Raw genomic sequence first — 27,628 nt, forward strand, 5'->3', positions numbered from 1 at the left:
ACAATGTATTGTATAACTCTATATTGAAAAGGCAAAATGCTGTACCTTATTTCAGAGAAAATAATTATGTTGGCAAACCCCAAATTGTACATTGTAGACGGGTCCTAGGAAAAGAAGATTTAATTCATAGTGGACAAGAGGTTAGCTTCTGTTTTCAGCCATGTGCTATTTCAAGAATTAAAATCATGAATAATACAGGATATAAGAGGAATAGTCTAAAGACGGAAAAGCACATTTTGATTAGGAAAGAGAATTTAAGGCTTAAGTCTTTTTTTTTTTTTTTAAGGAAAACTGCCTTATTACTATGAGATAAGAAAATTGTTTCCTTCTTTTCTTCCTTGCTTTCTTCTTCTTCTTCTTTTCTTTAACCTTTTTTACTTTGGATATTTGGATATTTGACCTCTAAGCTGAGATGACTGGAAATGCCTCCTCTGGGCACTAAATGCTGACATCTCCTGATAAGAGGGAAGCTGCAAAGTAGAAGAGTTGAAGGTCAGTATGTTGATATTGGTCTCCAGCACATTGATGTACATTTGTGTATTGGGGAAGGGGAGTGAAGCTTGAGAGTGGGCCAGTGGGGAGGGGTAAATATTTTGTGATGCTGTCTACCTATGGGCTTATAAAGTTTACAGCTGCATTAGGAGGACAAGCGTTACCATTCGCATGAAAAGTAGGGCAGACGTCAGTTGCAAAAGCTTCTAGCCATACACATAGGGAAATACATAAATGATACACCTTATTGCATTCACCCATTCACCCTCCCCTGTTCACGCTAATTGGAAATTTCTATCCATTTCAGAGAAGTAACACAACTATCAATCATTTTCCCTGGCAGGAATCTTCCAGGAGGAAGAAAATGGAACACACGTAGCAGTAGAGCTCACGCACTAGCCCATGTGTCTTAGATTTAATATCTGATCACTAGCTGGATTGAAGCCAAGAGGTGGTTCACAAAGTTGCTGCATATTAGAATCACCTGTGGAACTCTGAGACCTCCCCGTGCCCAGGCTCCTCCCTAGACCTACTGAATCAAAATCTCTGGGGCTGGGACCCAGACACCAAAGTTTCTCTTAAAAGCTCTTTAGGGGAAGGGATATGGGAACAGATGTATATGTATAACTGATTCAGTTTGTTATAAAGCAGAAACTAATTTAAAAAAATATTTAATACTAAAAAAAAAAAAAAAAAAAAAGCTCTTTAGGTAATTCATACGAGCAGCAAAGCTTGAGAACCAGCCCAATAGCGGGAACAAACGTATTTCACACAGATAAAGTGGGGCAATTCATATGTTAAAAGCACATGAATATATATATATATTTCTTTTTTTCTCTTTATTCTGTTTGTGTTTCAACTAGGCTTTTTTTTTTCCTTCTGCAAAAAGCGTTATTGTTTCCATTTGGTCCAAGGCTTGGGAGAGGGCTCCAGGGTGGTTACAAAGCTGCCTAGTGGCTGCAGAGCTGGGCTTCAGGCAGAAGCTCTGACGCCAGAGGGGCTCCTCAGAGGCCGCTGGACTTCAGAGACTCCTGTTTGTGCTCGAGCGTGAGCCTTTCGAAAAGATACTCGCCCAGCACAGCCTGCGGAGCAGCCAGCCTGCGGAGGTTGGTCAGGTGGTTGCCCATCTTCTTGATGAGTTTCAGCTGCTCCTCCAGGAAGCGGCTCTCCAGGAAGTCACAGAGGTGGGAGTCTGCGCGGGCAGGACCCGGGGCGCGCAGATCCGATAGTGCCTGGTTCAGGTTCTTCTCCCTAAGAATGGCGGCTTGCACAGTGTCCTGGGTTTTACCCCACTCATCTTGAGAAGGCTTCCGCGCATCCTGGAAGAGGGCGCGGCCGCAGCACTTGTTTTGCATTTTCAAGAGTCGCTGGGCGCCCTCACACTTCTCTTCAGCCAGTTGGCGAAAAATGCGGCCCCCATTGTCCAGAGTCCCACTGTTGCTGTGGAAATAGAAGCTTAGAGAGAGGTAAGTGTCCACAGATGCATGTTGAACAGGCGGTGGATGGCGGCCTCCACCTCGATGGAATAATTCTGACGAACGTGGGAACTCGTGGTTGATCAGTGATAAGGAGCTAAGCTCCAAAAACGGTGTTGGCCTGTCCTGGAGGCTGAGGATAGCTGAGTGGCTGATTCCAAAGGTTGCGACAGGAAGAAATGTTGGAGGGTGGTCGGGGGCTGGAGCAAGGAGCGTCCCTGGGTCTGTTCATTCCAAACACTGTGGAAGCAAAAGACAGATCTGCAGGACTGCCGAGTGCACTGCCTCAAATAGGCTTTGATATAAATGAACAAGAAGTCCAAGCAAGGACAAAACTTACCCTTCCCCCCACCAAAATAGCTGGTGATACTAGAATCTAGATCTGGGAAGGGATTCTTCCATTACTTTAACATTCCAAGCCACTAGAGCAGTGGTTCTCAAAGTATGGTCACCTTGTAAGCAAGCAGTACCCTATGGGGCCTTCCTAGGACAGACCCATCCCCCATAGCCTCTGCTGTAGTTCCTCTCTGAAGTCCTCAGATAATAGTATCTCAGGCATATTTCTTGAGTTTTCAGATGCTACAAACCACCACCCAATGGAAGAAATTAACTCTTTGATGATCATGAGCACACAGCCCCCAGACCTTCTGGCACCTAAGGATGGATAATGTTACCTGCCCTGTGGCCTCAACATCAGCCAGTCAGATGATTGTGCACGAGCTGATCACATTCCCTGGGACGTCCCTCCCTCACGTGGCCTTTAAAAATGCTTTGCTGAAATCCTTTGGAGATTTCAGGGTTTTTGGAACACGGGCCACCCCTCTCCTTGCTCGATCCTGCAATAAACCTTTCTCTGCTCCAGACTGCAACCTTTCGGTTTGTTTGGCCTCACTGTGCTTCAGAGACACGAACGTGCATTCGGTAACAACCTGACCAGCTTTACCAGCGTCCCCTGATAATGTGTCAGATATTCAAGTTTTAGGGCCCTGTCTCAGCCCTATGGAGTCAGCAACTCTAGTGGAGCTCAGTGATCTCTGTTATAACTGGCCTTCCAGATGATTTTTATTCACCTTAAAGTTTGAAAATATCTGCATTGGCAGCTGCCAAAGCGTCCACCAGCAGGTGAAGGGGAGAGACGCCTGGAAAAGATAGGGAGTAGCCAAGGCAAGTACAGCAGCATTTGCCGTGGTAGTAATGGAGAATGCCTTTTCTCCACTGGTTGGCACAGACTAGTATCTGAGGGCAGTGGCAGGGTTATTTAGGATGCTTTACATTTCAATGTCGAGTGACCTCTGTCCTGGTTTGCCAGGGACTTCCCCTGTGTGAGCACTTAAAATCTCATCCTGGCAAACCCCTTAGCCCTGGATTTGAAGAACTTAGGAAATAACATGAAATTTAGGGGAAACATGATCTAGGTTTTGGGCAAGTCACAAGTGCTAATTAAAGCTAAGCAAGTATGGACAACATCTAGCCTTCTTTACCCCTTTGCAGGAAGGTAAATCTGATTGGGTGAAAGAACTTATTGTTAAGAAATCTTTGTAGAAACATCCCCTTCTGCTTAGTCCGCTTGTTCTCACTTCTGGCTAGACAATGGCATGGTCTGAGGAGATTTAAAATGATTTTATTGGTTTAGGATGACCAACTGTCGATGTGAGGGTTTTTAAAAAGTGCTTCAGATGATTCTAATGTGCAGCCAAATTTAGGTGCCACTGCTTAAGCTTTTGAACCGCTGCTACATATTTTCACCTCATCTTCCTATGAGAATATCCAACTGTAGTTGGTTTGTTTTTTTTTCTTTTTCTTTTTTTAACTGTCTTATTGTAAGATTTACTGTCTTAAATAAGATTGAATGTACAGAAAATCCTGCTAGTCCATCTGGTATAGCTGGATCCTTAGAATAATATCGTTAAGATATATACCATTTAAGTATTGTGATTGGCCTTTTTAAAATTAACATATGCATTGAATTAGTACCATCTGTTTTGAAGCTGTCATGTTGGGTAGCTCTACCTCTAATCTGCTGCCATTGCTAAATATCTGGACACCTCTTATTAGGAATTGCTTTTAAACATCTTTCGGGGTTAAAACCAAGATTGCTGTATTATTTGTACTGGGACCACAAAAACCTCACAAAGATCCCCCGCTGTACTTTCTACCCCCATCTCTAACCCTTGGCAACTTCTAATCTGTTCTCCATCTCCACAGTTTTGTTATTTTAAGAATAATATGTAAATATCATCATGAATTACTTAATCTTCGGAGATTGGCTTTTTAAAATTTTTCCCTCGGCATCATTCCCTTGAAGTTCATTTCAATTTTTGCATATATTAATAATTTGTTCCTTTTTGTTGCTCGGTAGTATTCTATCATAGATTTTATCACAATTTGTTTCAACATTCATCCATTGAAAGACATTTGGGTAGTGGCCAGTTTTTGGCTGTTATAAATAAAACTGCTATGAACATATATGTGTAAGTTTCTGTGGGAACTTAATTAAGTTTTTGTTTCTTTTGGATAAATGCTCAAGAGTACAATTACTGTGTTGTAGGGTGAATCTACTTTTAGGATTAAAAGAGACTGTCAAGCTGTTTCTCAGAGTGGCTAAACCATTTTCTTTTCCCACCAGTGATGTGATATCATTTTTCCATGTACTCACCAGCATTTGATGTTGTCACTATACTTTAATTTTCGTTATTCTCTGATATCTCATTATGGTCTTAATTTGCATTTCCCTAATGGCTAATGATGTTGAGCATCTTTTCATGTGCTTCTTTGCCATGTGTATATTCTCTTCCATGAAATGTCTGTTCCTGTCTTCTGCCTATTTTCTAGTTGGGTTTTTTTAAGTTGTTTGGAGAGTTCTTTGTATATTATAGATACAAGTCATTTGTCTCATGTGGGATTTTCAAATATGTTTTCCCACTGTGTAATTTGAGTTTTCATCCACTTAAAATGATCTTCTATGAAGCATTTCTAACTCATTTTGATGAGATCCAATTTATCAATTTTTGCTTTTATTGATCATACTTTCGGTGTCAAGTCTAAGAATTATTCACGTAGTTCTAGATGCCAAAGATTTTCTCCTATTTTTTTTTCTAAAAATGTCCTGCTTTTACATTGAAGATTATGATCCACTTTGATTTAATTTTTTGTGTAAGGTGTGGAGGTTTAGGTTAAGGTTCATTTTTTGTTTGTTTGTTTTTGTCGAGGGATGTCCAACTGTTTCAGTACCATTTTTTGAAAAGTCTATTCTTCCTTGATAGCTTTCACACTGCTGTCAAAAACAAGTTAAATGTATTTATGTCAGTCTATTTCTGGGTTCTCTATTCCATTCCATTGATCTGTGTATCTACCCTGCATCATTACTGCAAAATCTTGAAATTGGGTAGATGAATTCCTCCCATTTTAATCTTCCTTTACAAATTGTTTTAGCTATTCGTCAGCCTCTTCTTACCATATAAATCTTAGAATAAGCTTGTCTATATCCACAAAAACCTTGAGGGCATTTTAAGAGTAACTCTGTTAAGCCTCTTAACTTGGGGAGAATTGACATCTTTATTATGTTGTGTTTTCTAATCCATGAACAAGGTATGTCTCACTATTTGTTTGGGACTTTTAAATTTTTCTTCATCAGCATTTTGTAATTTTCAGTATAGAGGACCTATAAATGTCTTATTGGGCTTATATTTAAGTATTTATTTAGGTCAGTTGTAAATGGCATCACATATTTTTATTTAAGCTTCTACACATTTGTTATTAATATATAATTTGATAAAACTGTGTTGATTTGTACTCTAAAACATTTACAAACTCATATTATTTCTCAAGCTTTTTGTGGATTCCTTGGTATTTTCTCCATTTAGATTATCATCTCCTCTTCAGATACCATTTTACTTTTCCTTATTTAATATAGTAGTATATATTACTATTCAACATTCAGTAGGATATATTCCTTCCTATTCAACGTAGTAGGAATAGTCCTTTTATCTTTTAAATAAATGTTTTAATATTTTAACTTTTAAATGTATGTATTTATTTTTGCTTTATTTTCTTACTAGAACCTCGATTAATATATTTAATAAAAGTGGTGAGGGCAGATATCGGTGCCTTGTTTCTGATCTTACAGAGAAAGCATTCAGTCTTTCACAGTTAAATATAATGTCGGTATAGGTTGTTTGTAGATCCTCTTGATGAGTTTCAGTATGTTCCTTTTCTATTCCTAGTTTGCTTGGGGGTTTTTTTCTTCTTTTTTTAAATTTTTAAATTTTATTATTATTTTTTACAACTTTATTGGAGTATAATTGCTTCACAATGGTGTGTTAGTTTCTGTTTTATAACAAAGTGAATCAGTTATACATATACGTATGTTCCCATATCTCTTCCCTCTTGCGTCTCCCTCCCTCCCACCCTCCCTATCCCACCCCTCCAGGCAGTCACAAAGCACCGATCTGATCTCCCTGTGCTATGCGGCTGCTTCCCACTAGCTATCTACCTTACGTTTGGTAGTGTATATATGTCCATGCCTCTCTCTCGCTTTGTCACAGCTTACCCTTTCCCCTCCCCATATTCTCAAGTCCATTCTCAAGTAGGCCTGTGTCTTTCTTCCTGTTTTACCCCTAGGTTCTTCATGACATATTTTTTCTTAGATTCCATATATATGTGTTAGCATACGGTATTTGTCTTTCTCTTTCTGACTTACTTCACTCTGTATGACAGACTCTAGGTCTATCCACCTCAATACAAATAGCTCAATTTTGTTTCTTTTTATGGCTGAGTAATATGTCATTGTATATATGTGCCAAATCATGAATGGGATTGGATTTTGTCAAATGCTTTCTCTGCATTAATGGATAGGATCACATGACTTTTCCCCCTTAATCTATTGGATATGGTAGATTACATTGTTTGATTTTCAAATATTTAACCAACTCTGCATAACTGGAATAAATACCTCTTGGTCATGATATATTATTCTTTTTATATATTTCTGGATTTAATTTGCTAATATCTGACTGAAGATTTTTACAGGCAATTTCATAAAACATATTGGTCTATAGTCTTCTTCTTTTTATACTATTCCTGCCTGGTTTTGGTATCAAGGTAATACTGGCTTCATAAAATTAATTAGGAACGGTTCCCTCTACTTCTATTTCTTATCAAATCATGTAAAATTGGTTTTCATTCTTTAAGTCTTGGGTAAAGGTGAAACATCTAAGCCTGAATATTTCTTTTGGGAGTTTTGATATGAAAAATCAGTGTTTCTAATGGTTACAGGAAAATTGAGATTATCTATTTCATCTTGGCTGAGTTTGGGTAGTTTTGGGTGTAGAAGAATTGGCCCATTTCATCTACATTTTTGAATTTAGAGTGTAGACTTGTTCATAATAACTTGTCCCTTATTAACCTGCAGGATATGTCATGGTATCCCTGGTTGCATATCTGATATCTGTGATTTGTGCCATCTCTGTTTTTCCCTTTATCAGTCTTGCTAGATCTTTATTGATTAAATTGTTTATTTCCAAGAACCAGCCTTTTGTTTCATTGATCTCCCCCCCATTTTCCTGTTTTCAGTTTCATGGATTTCTGTTTCATCTTTATTATTTCCTTCTTTCTGCTTGTTTATTGTTTTTTCCTCTTCCTTTTTTACTATTGTAATATAGAAAATGAGATTATTGCTTTGAAATATTTTACTTCCCAATTTAGTTCTATAAACTTCCCTTTTAGCATTACTTTCACTTCATTCCACAAACTTTGATCTGTTATACCTCCATTTTCTTTTATTCTATGCATTAAAAATTTTTTCCTTGACGCTGTCTTTTTTACCCATGAGTTCTTTGGAATTGTGATGTTTCGTTTTCATGTGATTGAAGATTCTCCTGTTGTCTTTCTGTTATTGATTTCTAGTCTGATTCCATTATGGCTAGAGAACATACTCTCTATGATTTTAATTCTTTTAAATCTGCTAATGTTTTTTTATCACCCAGTATATGGTATATGAGTGAATGTTCCACGGACACTTGAATATGTATTCTGTTCTTATTGAGTGTGTTCTTTAAATGTCAGTTATGTCCTGTTGATTGATGATGTTTTCAGCTCTTCCATATCCTTGCTGATTTTTCTGTCTGGTAGTTCTATAAATTGCTGTGTTGAAGTCTCCAATAATAATTGTGGATTTAAAATTTTCTCCTTTTACTACCTTTTTCAGTGTTTGCTTCATGTATTTTGAAGTTCTGTTGTTTGGTGCACACACATTTAGTATCACTAGGTCATCTAGGTGGATTATTCCTGTTATCTTTATGTAATGACCCTGTTTGCCCCTAATAATTTCCTTTGCTCTGAAATCTACTTTATCTGATATTAATTTATCCATTCCTGCTTTTTCTGATAAATGTTCACATGATATATGATTTTCATCCTTTTACTCTGAACTACCTATATCATGATGTTTAAAGTAAGCTTCTTATAGACAGTATATACTTGGATCATGCTTGTGATTTTTTAATCTACTCTTCCAATCTCTGTCTTTGACTTGGTTACTTAGATCATTTACATTAATGTAATTATTGCTATGTTAAAGATTAGGTCTACCATTTTATTTTTTGTTTTGTCTTTTACCTTAGTTTCTCAATCTTGTGTTTCTCTTATTTTGCCTTCTTGTGGGTTACTTAAACATTTTTGAATAAGCCCATTTAAATTTATTTATTTATAATCATTTGTGTATACTGTGTGTATAGTTTTCTTAGTGGTTTCTTTTGGCATTACAGTATACATATGTAACTTATCATAGTCTACTGGAATCAGTGTTTTATGACTTCAAGTGAAGTTTCAACATTTTACTTCCATTTAGGTCTCTTAATATTCCCCAGTTTTAAAGTATGATTTTCTGTAGTATTTCCTTTCTCTACATTGAGAACCACATCAGGTGGTGTCCTAATTTTTGCTTTGACCATCATATAGTATTTAAGAAACTCATGAGACTAATGATAGTCTCTTCTATTTACCCCATTTGTTTTCACCCATTCCATTGTTCCCCTTTTCTTTCTGAAGTTCCCAGTGTTCTGTTTTTGTTTTTTTTATGTTTTCCTAACTGTAGGTGATATCTGGTCTTTCCAGTGCCATTGGATATGAGTTTCAGGAAACCCTGAGCCTGGCTCACTTAATGCTGCTGAGTTGGAGGGTTTGTATATGTGGGGCCTGTTGGCTCAGCAGATGCTAGCAGATTACACTAATGTTGATGGGACTAGTGCCACAGGAGGATGGGTTCCCATTCAGGCTATGCTGCTGCTACAGTAGAAAAAGTGCCCCTTTGCTCCAAATGTGGGGCAATGACCTGCTGCTGTCACTGCTTTGTATTAGGCTGCTTTTCCTCAGGTGTGTGATGGGATCCCATGGAAGCTGCTGCTGTTGCTGTCAATCACAATGTTAAATTCATTTCAGAAATACTGAAGTATAAATATATAGCCTGGCTCTTGTAGAACCTCTGTGTTTGTTTTTTTATTGCTTTCATACAAATTACCAAAAACTTAGTGACTCAAAACAAGGTAAATTTATTACCTTACAAGTCTGACATTGGTCTCAATTGAGTAAAGTAAAAGTGTTGGCAGGATGGACAGACGAATGGATAAAGATGTGGCACAGGGATTCCCTGGTGGCTCAGTGGTTGGGAGTCCGCCTGCTGATGCAGGGGACGCGGGTCATGCCCCGCTCCAGGAAGATACCACATGCTGCGGAGTGGCTGAGCCCATAATCCACGGCTGCTGAGCCGGCGCGTCCGGAGCCTGTGCTCCGCAACGGGAGAGGCCGCAACAGTGAGAAGCCCACGTACCACAAAAAAAAAAAAAAAAAAAAAAAAATGTGGCCCATATATACAATGGAATATTCCTCAGCCATAAAAAGAAATGAAATTGAGTTTTCTGTAGTGAGGTGGATTGACCTAGAGACTGTCATACAGAGTGAAGTAAGTCAGAAAGGGAAAAACAAATACCATATGCTAACACATATAAATGGAATATAAAAAAAAAAGAAAAAATGGTTATGAAGAACCTAGGGGCAGGGCAGGAATAAAGATGCAGCCATAGAGAGTGGACTTGAGGACACAGGGAGGGGGAAGGGTTATCTGGGATGAAGTGAGAGAGTGGCATGGACATATATACACTACCAAATGTAAAATAGGTAGCTAGTGGGAAGCAGTCACAAAGCACAGGGAGATCAGCTCTATGCTTTGTGTCCACCTAGAGGGGTGGGATAGGGAAGGGAGGGTGGTAGGGAGACGCAAGAGGGAGAGAATGTGGAGATATATGTATATGTATAGCTGATTGACTTTGTTATGAAGCAGAAGCTAACACACCATTGTAAAGCAATTATACTCCAATATAGATGGTTAAAAAAAGAAAAAAAAGTGTTGGCAGAGCTACATTCTTTTCTGGAGGCTCTTAGGGGTGTTTCTGTTCCCTGGACTTTATCTTCTGCCAGAGGTCACTTATAGTCTTTGACTCAGAGTCCCCTTTCTCCATCTACAAAACACAAAATGTTGCATCACTGTGATTCTGCTTCTATTAAGTCATCTCTATCTTTCTCTTTCTACAGTTGGGAATGGTTTTCTGCTTTTAAGGACTCATGCAATTAGATTTGTTCCATGAGGTAATCCAGGATAATCTTTCTATCTCAAGGTCTATAACTTCAGTCATATCTGCAAAGTCCTCTTCACCATGTAAGGTAACATATTAATAGGTTCCAGGGATTAGGGTGAGGGCATTTTTAGGAGCCATTATGCTGCCTACCACACCCTTAACAAGTGACCTTGAGAAAATGACTGAGATTTTTAAAGCCTTACTTTCCTCAAACATAAAATGGAAAGAAAGATAACTAGTTAATATCATGAAAGTGAAAGAGTATATATGAAATCAACTAATTCAGAAAATAAGATTTTTTCTTTTTCTTTATGATTTACATGATTCTCAGAGTTCAGTTACTTGAAGAGTTACTTTTTTTTAAACAGAACTAAGGAATTTCAGGGTTCCGATGCTGTAAGATTGTCTGAATTATCTGAGTAACAGTTAGCTAAGCACAGGTGTAAAGCATTTCATTTACTCCCTAGTGTTCTTTATCTTCTCATCCCACTAAATGCATATCCCTTGTCTAACTCCAGCCAGTAGAGTCAGAGCTTGTTTTCCTGTTTAACTAAAGTTCAATTTAAATTCTCTCTACATCTCCAGATTCTCAGCCCTGGTTGCATATTATATTCACTGGGGAGATTTCAAGAACTACTGATGTCAAATTTCTACCTATCATGGATATTTGAGGAGGGACCTGGAATGAAATGTTCTAGCTTATGGCTTTTGGCGCCAAATCATGTTACCTGTAGAAGGTAACTTCTAGGTATGAAAATAGTTCAGATAAGTCAAATTTCTCAGTAAAAGATGACAAAACTATGGCTTAGGTGGTAAATTTTCCATGTCAATTTGTCTGGGCCACCATGCCCAGTTATTTGGTCAAATATTATTCTGGATATTTCTGTGATGGCGTTTTTGTGTTTTTTAAATTCTTTCTTTCTTTCTTTCTTTCTTTATATTTTTGGCTGCGTTGGGTCTTCGTTGCTCCCCGTGGGCTTTCTCTATTTGCAGCAAGCGAGGGCTACTCTTCGTCGTGGTGCACGGTCTTCTCATTGCGGTGCCTTCTCTTGTTGCAGAGCATGGGCTCTAGGTGCATGGGCTCAGTAGCTGTGGTGCCTGGGCTTAGTTGGTCCACGGCATGTGGGATCTTCCCAGACCAGGGCTCAAACCCGTGTCCCCTGCATTTGCAGGCAGATCCTTAACCACTGTGCCACCAGGGTAGTCCCTGTGATGGTGTTTTTGGATGAAATTCATATTTAAATTGGTGGTGGACTTTGAGTAAAGCAGATTATCCTCCATAATATTGGTGGGCCTCATCCAATCAGTTAAAGTTCTAATAAAACAAAGACTGACTTCCCGGGGGCTTCCCTGGTGGCGCAGTGGTTGAGAGTCCGCCTGCCGATGCAGGGGACACAGGTTCGTGCCCCGGTCTGGGAAGATCCCACATGCCGCGGAGCGGCTGGGCCCGTGAGCCATGGCCGCTGGGCCTGTGCGTCCGGAGCCTGTGCTCCGCAACGGGAGAGGCCACAACAGTGAGAGGCCCACATAACGCAAAAAAAAAAAAAAAAAAAAAAAAAAGACTGACTTCCCTGTGGCAAAAAGGAATTCTGCCAGAAGACTTACAGAAATTGAACTGCAACTCTTCCTAGAGTCTCTAGACAGCCTAACCTGCAGATTATGAATTTACCAAGCCTCTATTATTGTGTGAACCAATTGTTTAAAATCTCTCTCTCTCTTTCTCTATCTTTATATAGATATGGATATAGATCTAGGTATCAATATTGATATCTAGATCTATATCTATCAATATATAGGGGCACATTGTATACACCTGCTGTTGGTTCTGTTGTTTTGGAGAAACTTGACTAACATAGTGGCCCATATAAATAAAAGGATGAACCCAAATTCACCCAGGTAGAAAGTAGTACAATGAGAACTGGAACTTAAGGCCTCATGACTCATTCAGCTGTGAACGCTGACCCAGAACTGGGGTCCGCAAACTCTGGCCCACTGATCAGATCTCGCTTGACTCCTGGTTTTGTGCATAACGTTTTGCTTGAACACAGCCACACCCATTCATTAAGGTATTGTGCATGGCTCTTTCTGTGCTACAGCAGCAGATAGGCAATTGCAACGGATACGTATGGTACACAAAATCCAAAATATTTACTATCTGACCCTTTACAGAAAAGATCTGCTGACCCTTGCTCTAGGATGCCATCTGATTTCTGATAGCCCCGAGGAGAATAATTCATGCACATTGGGATAGATTGTTAATCTCATGTCCTCCTTATGTCAAAGATCTCTTAAATGCTCACCCTTGCAATAGCCAGCTTGGGGAGCACTGCCTGAGGATGCAGAAATATTTCTTGTCAGGTCTTTCCAATCCACACTGCTCCCTGACTATGGTTCTTAAAACCTATTTTTGAAAACAATTTTATTGGAGTATAGTTGATTTACAGTGTTGTGTTAGTTTCAGGTGTACACAAAAGTGAAACAGTTATACATATACATATACCCACTTTTTTTTTTTGCGGCACGCGGGCCTCTCACTGTTGTGGCCTCTCCTGTTGTGGAGCAGAGGCTCCGGACGCGCAGGCTCGGTGGCCATGGCTCACGGGCCCAGCCACTCCGCCGCATGTGAGATCTTCCCGGACTGGGGCACAAACCCGTGTCCCCTGCATCGGCAGGCGGACTCTCAACCACTGCGCCACCAGGGAAGCCCCACTTGTATTTTTTTTAGAGTCGTTTCCAAATAGCCCATTACAGAGTATTGAGTGGAGTTCCCTGTGCTAATAAGAATAGCAGGTTCTTATTAGTTATCTATTTTATGTAGAGTAGTGTGTATATTTCAGTCCCAATCTCCCATTTTAACCTCCCCTCCACAATCCCCTGGTAACCCTAAGTTTGTTGTCTACCTCCGTGCCTCTACTTCTAAAACCTGTCTATTTTAACCAACTACCACTCATTGCTTACTGTCTCTGGCTTCATGTACTTGATAATAAATCTACTTCTTGTTCTATCCTGGATGACATGTCCCAAGGACTGAGATAATATCTTATTCTACATAACTTGTCCTTGATATTGTCTATCTTGGGGTCTTCATCTATGTCCCAAAGAAGACAGTCACACTCTGTCTTCTAGTACTACTAAGAATACCACCTTTTAGGGCATGAATTTGACCCAATGCACTGAACTATCCCTTTAGAAGCTGTATGCAACCTGTCACTGGGTTTTAGCACAGGGGTAGAACTCAGATTAGTGTTCCTATTTAAACAAATCTACTTGACCAGAAACCTTTTGTCTCACCATTTATTTTATTACACAAGTAACTTCTGTCTTTGCATCTATGATGTAAATACTTTTAATTTCCTAAATTATCTGAAAAATTATTTAGAGCTTCTGTTTCAGTAGGCATTGGAATTGCTGTGTTATGACTATTTCATTATTTTATTTCCAAATGTTAAATCAGGCTTCAAGCTTTGGCCAAGAGTAGACAGGAAAGGGTTTAAAAAGAAATGAAGAGTGGGAAAGACTTCTGATGCAAGGGAGACATGATAAAGATTTGATTTTGAATCAGTAATTTATACTACAGGTTTGATTTTGAATCAATAATTTATATCATTGCAGAATAGCTCCCTGGTGAACTTCCACTCTCTGGTCGTCATTAAGTCCAGAAATCAACCATCAAAACGTGCAGTGCTCTTCTTCATGTTCTAAACACAAACCTGTATCTAGAGGAGAGGAGAAGTCATGTCATCAGTCAGGCTCTGGACTTACGACTCCAAGTCCTGTCTTCTTTCAACCATACTTGCTAAGTTTCTGTCTAACTTCTTGAGCATGAGGTAATGGCTTCAGCTTTCATCCCCTCCCTCAGTATATAGCTTAGTGACTATGAGTAAGGGATCTAAAACTTGAGAACTTGGGTTCAAATCTTGACTCTCAAATTTACCTGTTGAGTACTCTTGAGCATGTTATCTGTTTTTGCCTCCTTTTTCTCATCTATAAAATAGAGATAACATTACTTCTCTCAGCGAGTTACTATGAGGGTTAAAAGAGAAAATTCATACAATGAAAGAATTTATCAGTTCTTGGAACACAATAAATACCAGAAAGAAATGTTAGCCATTATCAAGGGCCCCTCATTTTATGGATAATATAGATTAGTTTATATAGGTCTAATATTTACATATACATAAACATTTTGTACCTAGATGTGTGTATACGTTCTTCTTAGAAATTGAGCAGTCAACATTCACATCTAAAAGTATGTGCTCTGTGAAATGTAGATCTCCTGTGTACAGACACAGTGCTATATTATGTATTAGATAATAGATATCTAACTGTGTTATCTAATAGATAACACAGTTATGTACCGCTACAGAATTAAGAAGTCCAAACTTAGTGTTGAAACAAAAAACAAATGTTAATATGTGCCCAGATTCTGTGGGTCACCAATTCAAACAGTACACAGAGGAGATGGCTTGTCTCTACTCCATGACTAATGTCTGAAACCTCAGCTCATGAGGATTGAAATGGCTGGGGCTGGAATCATCTAGATAATTTTAATTCCCATTTCTGGCCCTTGAGATGGGATGACTTGAAGACTGGGCCCAACAAGGACTGTTGAGTGGAGTGCCTATAGATGGCTGCCCATGTGGCTTGGACTTCTCATAATGTGGTAGTTAGGATTCAAGGTAGAGTATCCCAAGAATGAGTGTCCAGGGTTCAAGCATTCCATGAGAATCATGCAAAAGCTGCATGACCTTTTATGACCTAGTCTTAGATGTTACATAGCATCACTTTCATTGTATACTATTGCAGGCATTGGAGACCTTTTTCCATAAAGTGTCAGACAGTCAATATTTTAGGCTTTACAAGCCATACAATCTCTTTTGCAACTACTTAGCTCTGCTGCTGTGATGTGAAAACAGACACAAACAATACATATACTGAGGAACATGGCTGTGTTCCAATAAAGCTTCATTTATAAAAGCTGGTAGAGGACTAGATTTGGCCCACTAGCCATAATTTACTGACCCGTGCTCTATTGTTTGTTAGGATTTGGGAGCCAAAATGTTCCTCAGTATTTACTGCTTTGCTAGTCCATTTAAGAAAATGGACTATTGAAAAAATAGCTTCAGACACAATATGGCATTTTATGATTTAGCATAAAATCTGAGAAATATAGAGGTTATCTGAAGCCTGCAATGGTAAAGTTCCCTCTGCTATTGAAGTTATTGTCTTTAAACAAAGATTCTACATCAGTAATGCTATATATATATATATATATATATATATATATATATATATATATATATATATATATATATATATATGATATTCAGGTTAATTTCCTATTCTCTCTAAGGAAGTAATTGGTTGGTTGGTATGAGAGATGGTGTGGCTTCCAAAGGTGAAAAGTATTATTTTGTTGTAATTTCCGGCTACCTACGGATGGGAGAGGCCCAGGACACTGAAGTCAGTATATTATGTGGAGCAGGTTATATTGTGGTTTATTCATGAACTTTTACATGTTTATTTTCTATGCAAGTTTGTGTGCTCCTTTTTGAGTTTTGGTAGATAAGTGTTTTGTAACTTTCAAATACTTGGAGTTATATATATATATATAACTTTTATATATACATATTTTAACGTAATAGTTAAAGCAGTGGAGAGTGTACTATAGTCTACCTAGGTTCAAATTCTGGCTTTACCCTATGACTTCCCTGTGGCTTCCTCTGCTCACCTATTAAAAAGGAGTATAATAAGACTGCTGTGGTGAGTTATCTACTAAGTGCTATTTAAGCATTTGCTATAATGATTATGTATACTCGAAGGCAAGGAACTTGCCCCTTGATCGTGTCTGTATTCCTAGTGCTTAAGAATTCCTAGTGCTTTCCTAGTGCCTTGTCTTAGGATAGAGATAGCTCAGTATAGTTCTTCTCACTATAAAGTACTGTTATGTTGAAAGTCTTTGCTTGTGTACTAATAGTCTATGACATATCTGCTGAGGACAAGGAAACAAATAGTTTTAAAACGGCAATGGATTACAAAAGATTGTATGATGTAATGCCTTTATTATGTAATTATAAAACTAACAAATGATCATGGTAGAAAATTTGAGAAACTCCTAGACCAAACAGAGATCAATAAAATTTGGAGTAACTTTCAGAATGTAGAGTTGTCCATGAATGTTAGTGCTTTCACATTTTCCGGGACTTTAAGTAGACTCTGCTTCTTAAGAGTCTATTCGTGATATCTTATTTTAATGATGTTTTCATCATTGGGACACACACACTCAGAAATCTGCTTAAAAAAAAAAGAAAGACATGTAAATCACTGATGTTTCAGATAGCCACATGAAATAAAGTGAGAAAGGTCAACAAGCTGAAAGAATGTGCAGTAGCATCTCCTTAATTGCTTACAGAATTCTGATAATTACCTCTTTGTGGATAAAGTAACTAATGGGGAATCTAATTCAAGAAAAATGTATGAACTTCAAGCCGTCTCGAAGCCAAGTATTTCTTTCCACAGGAGGTTACTTTCCACGGCCGTGCTTCCTTATTACCTGACAGGGAAAGAGTATTGTACGGCAAAGGATCTTCCTGAAGGAGGGTGCTTCCCACACTGATTGTCATAAACGACTTCGAAATTACTGTTGCTGTATTACCAAAATCTTAAACTAGGATATTTTGGACAAATGTGGTCCTTAGTTAATTTTTAGAGCTACAAACTGTCAGATGGCTCTGCAATAGCAATTGTCTGGCTATTCTTCAGGGTGATCACAATATGGTAATGACCTTGAGGTATCACTAAAAAGCAGGAAGGGGGGAGTCTTCCTTTGGTTCCAGAGTGAAATGTGAGTTGCAGTTGGAGTTGGAAAAGAGGCCGACAACCAAGTGATAGAGAAGGAAATGTGAGGTCATTAGTGAAAAACCAGGTTTAAGTTAAGGTGAAGAGGCATGAGGAAATGGTCAGCTGTTACAGTATTACAAAGATCATCAAGAAGCAAATCCATGAATGTGGTTTGTATTGCAATCTGCTGAAAAAGAGACAAATATCCTGGCCTGGGCTTCATGGAGATTATATTTTATTGATTCTGATAATAGATTATTGTTGAAAAGGGCCTCCTATAAATTATAACCATGCAAAGGCAGCAAGAGAATTGTTTTTCTTTATGTATGTGTTTCTCATTCCTACTCACTTGTCACTTAGGGGAAGAGAAAATCACAAAAAAGAAACATGTCAAATCTCAGCTATTCATTTTCAAAATATTTTTTTTCCAAATTCCAATGGAGGCAATAGGTTAACTGTTAAGATTTGTAAGGCTCAAAAAGCTAGATTTTTACAAAGTGTAGCCAAATTTTATTCCATAAATAATAGCTTTGGAAAGAATATGTGATGATGCAAAGTTGGAAAAAGCGGGTTTTTCTTCCGTAAATGACTTCACCATGTTGGGAGAAGAGGCAGGAAGAAATCAAAGTAATAAAACATGGGGTGAGTTTTTCTGATACGGGACTCTAGTGCTTTAAAATAGACTAGATAATCCTAGGGATAATCTGAGGTCGAACAGACCAATGCCTCATTTCCAATCTGGTACCCTGGAAGAAAACAGTGTATTTCCTTTGAGGTCTTGAGAGGTTTTTCTTCTGCTTTGTTTTGGTTTTGGTTCATTTTGTAATCAACCTTAGTAAGGTATCATTTACATACAATAAAATGCAGACATTTTTAGTCAACGGTTCAGTGACTTTTAATTAATGTATACATTTGTATAACTACCAGCCCCATAAAGATCGATAACAATTCTAAAACCCTAGAAAGTTTCCTCCTAGGCTTTTGCAAAAGTATCCCCATCTCCCAACCCAAGGCAACCACAGATCTGTTTTTTATCATTAGAGATGAATTTTGCCCAGTTTAGAATTTCATGTAAGTTGAATAATACAGTAGGTGCCCTTTTGATCTGGCTTCACTTGCTCAGCATACGGTTTTTGAGAGTCATTCATGTTGGGATGTTTTAAACCAGGACTTTAGCCTGGGTGGCGATGTTGTCTGAAGGCACCTATAGGTACATCTGAGTCTCTGGCATTGTCACTGTCTGTTCTTGGCTTAGTATTTTCAACTTTACTAAGAAGCACGAGATTGAAGTAAGGAAGACCATTGTCAGTATAATGGAGGTGAAGTGGGTTCTGTTATATAATATTCTCAGCATAAATTGACCTGCTTGGAATCATCGTGTTGATAATCGACAAAGATACTCTTCCTCCAAAAACTTTGATACTATAAAACTTCTAAAGGACGCTGTCCTAGGACTCTTTTAGTTTTCACTTTTTGGGAAATATTTCCGGAAAATTCAGATGCTCACAACCTGAAAGAAGCAGTTATTCACCTGAAGGCTAGCTCTGCTAAAGTTGAGTTGTCTGACCTTTACATGCTGATAGAACCCAAATAGCCTTGAAAAACAATGCTCTCTTATTGGACATGAGCATATAGATTGTTTAAGTTGGACGTGTATATGCAATAGAGTGAAAAAAACAAAGAATCTTTGAGTTTCCCTTGCTGGGTTTTTTAAATTTTTTCATTTAAGTTTCTATAGCATATGCTAATAGTTTAGGGTAACCTCAGGTTCGTTTTAGGTCCACTCTTTATGTAAATGTTGAAGTACTCCATACCCACCTTTTTTCTACCTTCCTTCTTTTCTTCCAACTTTCCTTTCTAACTTCTTATAATCCATTCTACTTAATCCTGCATTTGTTGAGGTGGCAATTACTGTAGGAAAATTGAAAGCAGTGTGAAATTTTGCTGTTCAGAATGCATGTTGACCAAATTCTATATTGAGAAAAGGTCTGAATTTACCCACAGTAACCCTTTCTCAGCGTCTCTGAATAAGGGCCATAGAAAGTGGGCTATATATAATATCCTGACAGGTATGTAGAATTCATAGCAATTGCCCTCAAAGAGCTTACCTAGCGTAGATGCATATGAATGTATTTAATGATTGCTTTATTGGCAGCAGTGCCAACATACACAGTCTATTTTGTTTTAGATCATTATCATTACCTGCTGTTTACCACTGTATACATTGCTAATGGTGTGGTTTCTATGGCTTGTGAATCTCATGGCCAAATAATATGTAATTTATGGCACACTTTATTGTAGAAGATGCAGACTCCATAAATTTTCGTGTGCTCTTTGCCCCTTTGGAATGTATTACGCTGAGATCAGGCAAAGTAATAAATTTATTTCAAATGTGCGTGATAGCTAAACATCAATTAGGACTGATGGGCAATATTTCACCTTCCAGCAACAGAACAGTTTTTAAAGACTAAGCCATTGAACGTGGAGTTCCTGAACATGGGACTCAGTTCACTGGGATCCCTTCTTAGAAAAATAAAGGAAAACTTGAATTGGATATGTGTGGCTTATTCAAGTAGTAACTAATCAGCTACATCTTTGTGAACTTAATTTGTCACAATCGTTTGGTATTTTATTAACTCTCTTGCCCTTCTTCCCCTGACTCTCACGAGAATGGATCATGAGTATGTTAAAACATACTAAGTCGTCTTCCATCCCTGTTAATCTAACTACAAAAGCAGACTTTCCTTATCCAGTGTAACTTACTGTCTTTTAGAGTAGCTGTGGTTTTAATTCTCTACAAAATTAAAACCAGCAAAGAGAAACATTTTCAAGGAGCCAGCACATTGTAGAGCTTTAGGAAGAAGACTTTAGAATTAAGGGCAACTATATCATTTTATAGCTAAAGCACCTGAGGCCTAATGTAGGAAGGTAACCATCGAGGTCAGGGAAAGGGGTTGAAGATCAGGTTTCAAGCTGAGAAAGAGTCTACAGGGACTCAATCTGAGCAGGTCAAAAACTGAAATGAGACCACGAATGTTCTGGGAAGGCTGGCATCTGGCCTCAAGTGTGGGATTCAGACAGGGAGTGGGCCCGGGGGGAACTGAGCTTCTGCAGTAGGCAGAGAAGTCCACCTCATCTCCGGAAAGTGCCACTGACATCAGGGAGTTGAGGGGAAAGAGCAGTGAATTCCAGTCCACCTGAGAAAGGAGGCCAATCTGATTAACTCTGAATTTAGGCTTATTTCAGATACTTCTTGAGAAAGAACTTGGACAAGAGCAAGTCCCGCACAGCCTCTTTCAATCCATGCCCAGTATTTTCTGGTGGAGCTGCTTAAACCCTCCAAGTGACTCCAGTATTTTAATTTCACTCTATATTTAATTCCGACAGTTCTATGATTGATTATTTAATGGGCAAATAAGTAGGGTCACAAAAGAGTGTGAATGTATTTGACAGGATGAGGATGGGCAGAGTGGAACAGTCTGGAATAGGACACCAATAAAAAGGGATCTTGGTAAATAAGAAGGTCTATTAGAAATGGAGAGGAATTCTCAAGGAAATTAGTGCCTGACACCACGCCCTTCTCTCTGCATGTTTAGAAGCTAGTTTCTAATTTTATTTTCATAGGAGATGTCCCTGTGATGAATTGTCTTTTACCTCCACACTACTTATCCCATGGAAATATTGTGAAGTTTGTGTGAGAGAAAGTATTAGAATTTGTCTTGGAAGCAGCTATAAACATTTCCTGGAACAATCTAGGATAGAAGGAAAAGGAAAGGAAGGTGGAAACAAAGGAGAAAGACAGCTAATGCTGCTGGAGTCTCTCGCTGGGATTTGTGGTATCTCTTTTTGAAAGTAAGTACAGAAAGTCAGAACTTGACTGATTGTTTCTTGATCACGGTTTGTTTTCATTTTTGTTTTCTTGCTCTCTCATCAGTTATTCCAGCCAGTGATATGTCATTTTCAGTTTCAGTAAGCATACCTGTCTTGTTTCCATTTGCATTATTCATGCAAACGTTGATTGAACTGATGACCCCGAGTTATCACGGAAACATTAGATACACCAGTGGATACATTTCTTAATTTTAGAAAAATATTACTGAGTGAAGGTTAAAATAACTCCTCTTAAATTTGTCATTTTAAAAAAAACTTCTCCTAACATACAATACCTCATTGCCTAATAATGCCAGATAAATGAAGAATTCCTATGTATTCATGAATGCAGGCTAGTCTGTATATTTTTGGGCAGGTATGGCCGAGGGTAACGGCCTGGTTTGCTGGCCATGTCCTGTCTCCTAGAAGGTTGTAGTTTCTGTTGTCTTTAAGTTGGTCCATTGCATATCAGAGGTGAATTTATAAAACTATACTTCCCTTTCCACTTATTTTGTTTTGTTTTGTTTTGTTTTGTTTTATTAGAAGTATAGTTGATTGACAATGTTGTGTTTCAGGTGTACAGCCAAGTGATTCAGATTTATATATTTCTTTTTCAGATCCTTTTCCATTATAGGTTATTACAAGGCATTGAAGATAGTTGCCTGTGCTATAGAGTAGGACCTCGTAGTTTATCTACTTTATATATAGTATACACTTACTTTGTGTGATCCAGGCTGGTCAGACCACATGATTATTTTCACTTTTGATATAATTTTTTCAGGTCCAACCTCAAATCTTTGATAAGAAGATATTTTAAAAGAAGTTTAGCATCTGCATGCTCTAAATCCAACAGTAGTTATTAGAGATATGGTTTTGCACTAGGTATTCCTCTCTTTTTTGTTCTTGGCCAACCAATTGAAAATTAGCTTTTATTTTCTGGTTGGTTTGCTAGATGTTTATGACTATAATAAAGTCTTAAATTTTGTCTCATATCTTAAAACACAATCTGAATTAGCAATGGATATTGTGCTATACATAGGGGCTGTGATATAAATATAGTTTCTAACTTCAAAAACATATAACCTAGAAGGGAACACAGACACATGTGCAGCAATTATGGCAACTGCATTTGTTTACTAAGTGAAATAGTACTGAGATGGATAAAGTGCTAGCAAGCCTTGAACGGCCAAATCAGCTTCAAAAATAGATGTGCAGTTCTTTAAAAATATTTTTAACATTTTTCCAGCTACATGTAGAATATAACAGCATAAAAACGGTATAGGTTTTATTTTAAGTAATTAAGCATTTTGACATCGTCATAATGAAATTAAATCCAGAAGGAGGTTTCTCTCCATGATCTCTTGAAATGGTCCTTGATCATCCACAATATTTCCCATCATCACAAAGGTGATACCAAGGGCAGGGAAGTCCAACATTATTAAAGTTTCATAAAGCAAAGTCAATTTTAAGAATATAATGTCCCCAAACTGATAAAGGTCTTGACAGATAATTTCAAGGGAAGCATAAATTATTTTCTGTTTGTCAGAGGGCAAAAATATTTAGATTGAGTTAATGAATGGTAGAGTTTTTGAGTGGAGAGTGTCCTTAAAATATTATGTAGATCTGTACTGTCAACAGATGCTAGCTATGTGGCATTATTTATATGTAAACAAATTTAAAAATAAGATTAAAAATTCAGTTCCTCAGTTGCATTTGCCATATTTCAAAGATGTTTATTAGCTCCATGTAGCTATTGAATACTGCTTTGCATAGTACAGATATAGAATATTTTCATTATCACCCAAAATTCTATTGAGCAATACTAAAATTATACCCAGATATTCACAGAGAAGGCAACCAAGTCTCAAGGAAATAATCTAACTTCCCCAAGGTCACACAGCTATGTTTTTAAAGAAAAACAAAATGACACAAAGGAAATAGTAACAGAGGCATTAAAGAAACCCAGTAAGTTTCTGGAGCAGTCAAAGTAGGGTTTAAAAGTGCATACTTAGCTGTTAGCAGGGTTGAAGCTCTTGTTGGTTGGTAAGATCTACCTGCCTGAATTTGGACATTAGCATTTTATGCAATGAATTAAAAGCAAAAAATCATTTCAACGTGTGGCTGCCAGCTCCACATTTTTAGCCACTGCCATGCTTCCAGATTATGTTTATCACTTTCATATACAGGGCACCACTGTGAAATGTGATGGTTTATGTGACCCCAGAGAAATCAAGAGATCTTGTGGGGGCTATGGCTATATTTGAAAAGGCTGATTTTTAAATGCATCATGCAGACTGGCCCTGTTTTAAAAGGGATTCCTGCCATCAATAATCAAAATGTAAACTCTCTTCTCACCTTGCAAAAGTCAAAGATAGTCCCTGCATCTTTATTATTTCCTTGAAATCCAAATATTATTTTTCCATTCTCTAACTTGTTTTCCTCACAGTGTGATCAACTATTGCCAAGGAAAGAAAGGTTAGATTTATCAATCCAAGTTTGCTAAAGGCCCCCTAGGTAATTGAACGCTCAGGAGAAACAATCCTCATGTATTCATTTTCTGTTGTTTCAATAGCTTTGTTTCAGTATGTTTTGTTCTGTAGCAGAGGTTCTGTGATGTGCTTATCTTCCTCAGGGGTCCAGAAAGCCTGCGAGTCTGTGGGTAAAGAAGGGTAAGGAGAGAGAGGGAAGGAGGATAGAGAGTGGCTCAGGGCTGAGACAAGGACAGTGTTCTACAGCCTCCTGGGGGTGAGGCTGGGGTGCACAGACACCCACGACTAATCTAGACAGAAACTGAGGAATCAAGGGGATGACCACTGTGAAGTCATGTGGTCACCTCTCCCTCTAGAAATAAACATTGCCCTCAGTAAGTCTCCTCCCGCCCCAGAAGAGCATTAGGAAGGTCTGGAGAGGGGGATTATTGGCAGAAATGGAAAAATCAGGTTGAAGGGATTAGCCTGGAGCAGAGAGACCAAGAAACCCAAGCCAGTAGGTGGAAGGCAGACTTTTCATGGAAGTCTCCAAGCCCAAGTCAAGTTCTGGGACCACCAAGTACAAGTCAAAGAGTGCTCATTTAGCCCCTTTGGGCCCCCATGGGAGTGGAGGAAGACTGGACAGAGAGGGAGAATTGAAGGTACAGTATTTACTATGGGATTTAACTCCTGAAAGGCCTCCCAGTAGCTTCAGATCTGCTCAAGAATCCTTCATGTCCTGCTGGTTTGCAGTGAGTGGCTCACAGCTTCAAGGCCTCCTCTGCCAGATGGAGAACTATTTCAAACATCCTGCCTCTATTTTGGACTGTAGCAATGCAGACAGGAAACCTGACCCCATTTTCAGGTTGTAAAGAGAAATTCTAAGTACCTGAAGGACTGAGGAACATGGTGGCTTTTATTTAAGATGGGGAGCTAGAGAGCACATACCTGGACTTGGGCCTGCAGCAGCACCAAATTGCACCAAGAGTTCCCTTTAGTTTCTCTCGCATCTCTGTTTCTCCTTTTCTCTCTGCTGGATTAGCCACGGGGACTCCAAGTTCTTCCTTGTGTGGTCCTGGTACCAAGATTCTCCTGGGAATTATAAAGCTATTCACCTTCTACACCGAGCACTTCTTATTTTTTCCCCAGCAACGTTAAGTCATCCTTAAGAGGAGTCAGGTGCTAGCTCTTAAATATATTTTAGTCATCCCTTTGTACATGAAGTGCTCTTTCTTGGAGACTGCTCCTGACGTGGCGTTCACCGTGCTCTCAGCTGGCCTCCTGAAGTTCTGCCCTGCCTTCCCCACCAGGTACAGTCCAGGAGCTGCCTACCTCAGGGTGATAGGTTATCTTCTAGTTGCTTTATTCCTGTCCCTTTTACATTTAGAGAATCTAATTTGAATACATAAACTTCTCTGTGACCACAGATTTATTTGCAACTTACAGGTTTTGCTAATACCATAATCATTTCCCAAAGGCCCCACCTACTAATACTATCACCTCCAGAAATTAAGATTTCAACGTATAAATTTGGAGGGGAACACAAAGACTACACCATAGCACTTATTATACATACATGGACCATTCATGGTCTGGCTTCTACCACCCTCTCCATTGTCTTCTTTTCTTACACTCCAGTGAGCATTTCTTTTTTTTTTTTTTTTTTTTGCGGTACGCGGGCCTCTCCCTGTTGTGGCCTCTCCCGTTGCGGAGCGCAGGCTCCAGACGCGCAGGCTCAGCAGCCATGGCTCATGGGCCCAGCCACTCCGTGGCATGTGGGATCTTCCCGGACTGGGGCGCGAACCCGTGTCCCCAGCATCGGCAGGCGGACTCTCAACCACTGAGCCACCAGGGAAGCCCCAGTGACATTTCTTATACTGATTATGAATGGAACTCCTTTCTGGACTGATCCTTAACCATTCATTTTCTGGCAAACATGAATTTATCTTCTCTTTTCCTCAAAAATTCACCCTTCCTTCATGTTACATATCCATTTCAATTGCCTTCTACAGGAAGCCCTACTGATATCCCCCATATACTATTCTCCGCAGCATGAATTAAGGTCTTACCGTGTCTTCCTATATCACTCTGTAATAATTTTTACGGTAACTATGGATTTTCTTATTTGAGTGTCACAATACATTGACTTCTAGGTGGCACGATAATGATTTTAATAACAGTAACACTGGTGTCTAGTTTAACCCATGGCCTACTTTCAGTGTTCAATAAATGTTTGTTGAATGAGTGAATGAATGAATGAATGAATGGTCAGTTTGAAATCTTAATCATGTTACTTTTCAAAAATCTGTTAAAAAGATACCCACAGTTTTCCAGAAGATTAGGGACTTAGGATCTTCAACTTGATTTAATAGAGGAAATTTTTACTCATACATCATGCTTAAATACCTCAAAGTAAAACCATTAACCCAGGAATTTAAGGTTACCCATTTGGACTTGCAAGCCAGTAATTAATATCTCCTGCCCCGACTGTATTAGATGGTTTCAATGCTCCACTCATATCTCCCAGCACTCATCATTCCAGTATATGCTGATAGACTCATGTTACCACCTGCAATTATCCACCTTAGGGCAGGCCAGAAATGTACAGGAGTTAATGTATCTGGGTGTAGCTTTCAACCAAGGACAGAGGGGACTGGAAGATAAGTACTTCAAGTTTCTCACCAATTCTTGGGGTAACTCTGAGACATGTTCTATAGAGTTTCACAGAACTCCCCTGAAGTACTGGCAGCAGTTTCCTGCAGGAGTAATTTATTCAGTAATGCACCTCTGTTGGCTTCCTTCCATGCGTCCATTCTCAATTCCCACTCCACTTCTGAGTCTTCTGGAAGCACCTCCCAGATGAACAGTTTGCATTCAAATTATTGCCTCAGGTTCTGCTTCTAGGGGAATTCAATTTATAGCCTCCTAACAATCCAGTGCTCCTTACAGAGCCATCACTGGTACAAGTACCAAGGCATGGCACATTATGTATCACTCCTCCTAAATCCTAATATTTTTAAACAGATAGGAAAGAGCATGACCTTGAAGAGAAAAATCATTTATATGAGAATAGCCAATGGATAAAGGGAAGGAGAGACAGTGCCATTTGTTTTCCATTAATGATAGTGTGAAATTTATGGGCAGATGGTCTAACAGGTGTGACTATAATTTGAGGAGCCTGCTCCCTTGGTTACAGAAGACTGCTATTGTTATTATTATGGAAGCACAACCTCATGACTTTATTGCTTCACTTGATGTAGCCTTTTCCTTTACCCTTAAATCTTTCTGTATCACTGAATTGCAGCCAATAGATTTATTTTCTCCCTATGGCTCCATCACAAAAAAAAGACACACGTGCGCACACACACACACACACACACACAGAGTTTTGTGTATGCCAGTGCTAGAAAAGACAAGCTCATGGTGCATGTGTATGCAATGGGTATTGTACATTACAGGTCTCTGTGAAATAGTCTTCTGCAGGTTCGTATGTTTATTTTATGAATAATTAACTTTAGTAAAGTTAATTTCCTGAAGATCTTGATGAAGACTGAAGAAAGGAAGTAAATTTTAAAGAAAAAGACCTAGAAACTTGCCCTTTTTGCCTTTTCTTTGTGTCTTAATGAACAAAGGATAACTGGGACTTTTTTGAAGTCTTTGCTTGAGTTGAAGACACAAAATGCAACCTGTACTCTTATCATAATATGTTCAGTTTATGAGTACACAAACTTATAAACTGTGAATTTCCCTAAAGTTATTATACCATTTAGAAGATGTTTGCTGGGACGTTTACTTAAAACCAAACAATTGAGGTCTATATGTCCAAATAATTTCCTTCTCTCTTTCTGTCTCC

General features: G+C 38.6%; 1 protein-coding gene and 1 pseudogene across 2 annotated transcripts in view; one reads left to right on the forward strand and one right to left on the reverse strand.

Moving 5' to 3' along the window:
- LOC307055622 (BCL-6 corepressor-like) overlaps window positions 1-27,628 on the forward strand; it is a 792,095-nt gene that overhangs the window by 626,954 nt on the left and 137,513 nt on the right.
- LOC307056600 (ferritin light chain-like) lies at window positions 1,497-26,483 on the reverse strand (annotated as a pseudogene). Its single transcript has 3 exons — window positions 26,458-26,483; window positions 24,724-24,867; window positions 1,497-2,039 (listed from the first exon to the last, which is right to left on the reverse strand). The product of its transcript is annotated as a ferritin light chain-like (transcript).

Source organism: Hyperoodon ampullatus, assembly GCF_949752795.1.
Source record: "Hyperoodon ampullatus genome assembly, chromosome: 7".
Taxonomy (NCBI): domain Eukaryota; kingdom Metazoa; phylum Chordata; class Mammalia; order Artiodactyla; family Ziphiidae; genus Hyperoodon; species Hyperoodon ampullatus.